Source organism: Trachymyrmex septentrionalis, unplaced genomic scaffold (assembly GCF_001594115.1).
Source record: "Trachymyrmex septentrionalis isolate Tsep2-gDNA-1 unplaced genomic scaffold, Tsep1.0 scaffold161, whole genome shotgun sequence".
Classification (NCBI taxonomy): Eukaryota; Metazoa; Arthropoda; class Insecta; order Hymenoptera; family Formicidae; genus Trachymyrmex; species Trachymyrmex septentrionalis.
The window spans coordinates 318,314-322,444 of NW_017304770.1; positions in this window are offsets into that span (position 1 = coordinate 318,314).

The following is a 4,131-nucleotide window of genomic DNA, read 5'->3' on the forward strand; positions in this document are numbered from 1 at the left end:
TATATATATATATAATTCACATTAAATTATTTAAACATTAAAGATTCAGCTTCGACTGCTGTAGGCATTTAATTTCTAGTTTGTATTGGTTGTGTCTTCACATGTATTAAATAAGATTCTTATTTCTAAATTTAATATATTAAAAAATAGAATTTTGAGGCATTTTTCTTACAATGCAAATATTGAACAAATTTTGTAAATGTAAAAAAGTACGTTGAAAGCAAAATAGTTATTAACAATTCGATTTTATTCAAACGCGATAGCGTTCAATTGCTTTTGACAATGAACTTCTAGAGAGTGCCACACATACACACAGATAAAATCCGACGCCAATCGAAACGTCAGAAGGGTGTGAGTATTCGATCCGTTCTCGGTCGCGGAATATGTATGACCTGACCGTCGCAGGAAAACCGAGTGACGTATGCGATGTTCTTCACGCATCACGTCGAGATGCATACATATGTATGTACGAACGAGCATATGTGCCAGCAGCCGATCATGCATGCGTTTGGTCGCGAGCAATCTCTGAAAATTCACCATTGCCGTACATTCGCTCCAGCAGGATTTATCAATGTCACCGCTATCGAATTAAAATTTCACGATATATCATTGTTTCATAACTAAAATGCTTGGATGAGAAAAGTACAATTTATAATTATATCAAAAAGATACAAATCTACGTCAAGTTTCGAGCAGTCAGTGCGTCACAATTCCAACAGTTTATTCCATGTTTGACATCGTGAAAATCTAAGGTTTCGTTAATCAACTGACATTGTTATCTTGTTTTGAAATTTTTATTGATATCACGTTTTATCATAAGATTTTGTTTGCGTTGAAAAAAAAACTTGTCCAACAAATTAAAAAGTTTGCTATTTTATGAAATTAAATCATGCAGATGATTTTTGCATCATAATTCTTTCTTACACTAGTTTCCAAATGCATAAATGTGTGCGTCTTGTAACTAGTTTTTGAACAAATTTATAAAAATGTAAAATGAAATTTTCATGTTCTAAGCATTAATATAAATAGTTTTTACTGAAAACATTAAAAATTTATCAAATGTATGAATAAAAAAGAATTATTCTTTTGTATCGTAATTGCACATAATATTACTTTTTTAAGTATTAAAGTCTCGTCTCGAGTCGTGTCATCGTTGTGAAAATATAAGTACTAAATACTAAAGATAAATATAAAAATGCTACAGATATATATAATACTAAAGATAAATACAAGTAGCAAAGATTGTTGCGATTGAGCGAAAATCAGAACACCATTGTGGTTTATGCTTTTTCTTGAATATACAGAAGACCACAGGTGTTCGCCTGCTTTCGAAGCATCCAGCATGTCGAGGACCAATTGAGAATCGAGAGACTCGGACAAATTACTCGCGAGATCAGACTTAATCTACGTCGGTACCTCTAGGGAATGTCGGAAGAGAATCAAGGTCGCATCTGTGAGATCCGGAACGACGCCTCACTTGTCCTGGGTCTTTTCGCGCTAAGATTGATGACGCCGAGCGTTCTCTGCTCCTCTTTCTCGGTTAGCCTCTCTTTCTCTTACGTCGGGACAGGGCGCGATATAGGGAGACTGGGTGGTAGCAAGGGAAAGACGCGATTTCTCGCTGCAAATGAGACATCTCCGTCCGTGCAAGCAGCCGGAGAGCTCGCAGTTGATCCTTGGTGCAAGTAGAACGTCGTGACAAATGTTTCACGACATTGGTTCAGGAAGTCTCATGATGTATCTCCGTCCATCCGTTTCGCGTGGCATAAATAAGTGCCTTAAATCACTTTAGAGTTGATGAACATTTTTTTGGTTTATTCTCTCTGATGATATAATCTTTAATGTAAAAATATAGCGCTGAGAAAATTTGATATCGAGTTGACTTGTAATCAATAGTTAATTGTAATTATTGTTTTTTTTCTCTATATCTATTTCTCTCTTACGAAACATTCTTTTACATAAATTTTTCATTGATTATATAATATTTAACACATTGATTATTATATGATCGACACATTGATAGATCTGATAAATTCTGAATAGAATTAGCAAGTTTATAAATTAGATTTGTAAATAAATTAGATTGTATAATTAGATTATAATGATATAGTAAGTAATGCAATTTGTGACAAAATTTGATTTCGATATTTAACATTTAACACTTAAATTGAGAATTCTTCTGTGTATTTAGTCACATCAGTTTCGCCGCATTCTAGTAAAAAGATCGCTGCGTAATTCGTTCGTTGTTCCGACTGGAACGCGTCGTCCGCTGAGAAAAGGAGTCGCAGGAGTGGATCCCTCGGCGGGTCTCTCGGTGTCGTCCATCATTCGTCGGAACGGCGAAACGCTCGGTAGGTTCGGGTTTTCAGCACGGAGGAGAGATCTGCATAGCGCGAGTCGGCATCTCGGGACGAGCGAGCTAAGTGCGGGATTATGCAAAGCAGCGGCCATACAGTATAAAAATACGGAGCGACTCCGCGCCATCTTTTCCGGACCATTCTAATAACTCCCTCCTTCTACCATCCACCTTTTCCTTCGCCAACCTTTCCCCGCCATCCACCGTATCTATAACCGGCTCTTGCCGTTGCCGAGAGGAAGAATCAACCGACCGACGGACCAATCGACCGGTCGACTCCTGATAGCGGGATAAGATTTTAGCAAGTATACTCGTAAAACAGTCAATGAATGGTTGCCACGAACTCTGATCCACGTTACGTGGACAGGGATACCGCGCTCGTGTTAATGAAGAGAATGAAATTTCCTATTTACGCGAGAATTCATAGTTCATGAAACAACTCTCTTCATTCGCTTATTCTTACTTATCCTTGTCATTATGCTCTATCAATTCAAAGTTTGCAATTATAAAATTAAGTAAAATGATATATGTGAGGTTTTAATTATTACTATAATTAATCGTTGCAGAATAAAAAGTATAAGTAATAAAATTTTACTACCCACAATTAAATTAAAATATAATTAATTAATATTATAATAATTGCGAATTGTAAGAAGATCATTGTATTTAGGTGTCTCTCATCATGATAGATGATTAACCTTCTAAGGCTGAGTGTTATATATTTGCAACGTTCACTTTAAAATTTAATTCAGGGCAAATTCAAGATCTGTGCAAATTAGTTACACTTAAGAATTGAAGATGGAAATGTACGTAGCGTTGAACACTAAAATAGAGTACTTTTAAAGTTAGAAAGACTATATAGATTGATATATGTCACAGAATAATAATGTATATATCGATAGATTCTTCCCTTAAAATATTCGTCGTGTTCTGATATACATTATCAGTACTGAAAATAAATCACATTAAGTATACTAGGTAGATTTTCAGTGTTAGCAGTGTATATCAGAATACGGCTATTTTTTTAAAATAAAATTAATAAAAAAATTTATTTTTAAATAACAATATTTTTAAATAACATTGTCGTGATTCAACCGGAGATCCGATTTGAGCTAGGTTTGAATCAGTTTCTTTCATTTGAAAAACGCTTCTCAAACCACGATTTAATAAATCTGATTGATTCAAACTTTAGTTCAAACCCTAGCTTGCCTGAAATGAGGATCAATCGTGGATCGATCTGTGACTACGAATACGGATCCTGGAGGATTAATTAGAGATAGGAATTGATTCGCATTTTATAAAAATACCACGAACTCTATTTGTAATTATAACATTCGTAAATAACGAATGCACGTCGATACATGTCAGCCATCTTTTTCTTTTCTCTAGGATCATCAATACGAATTAAACCGGCGTTAACAGAATGCTTTTAAGAGCACATGGCGCTTCCGTCTACCGAGTCATCGTTATGATAAACGAGCAGCTTAGTACCTTCCCGTTAATTTCTTCGTTCCATTATATACCCTCGGTCTTAGTAGCGATAGACGTAGTGTTCTGTCAACAGATGCAATTGTCGGCAGGATACATCGTGCTCCAAGATGCTCGAAACAGTTCATAAAAACTAATTCAAATTAATTTTCTTTAACATATATATAAAATTCAATAATATTCAAGAAAATGTTTTTCTATTAAATAAAAAAACTAATCATTCATGTGCTTGTAATTAGAGATTGAGATGAAGCGACTAATTCGACACACTGTGCCGAACTATTCTG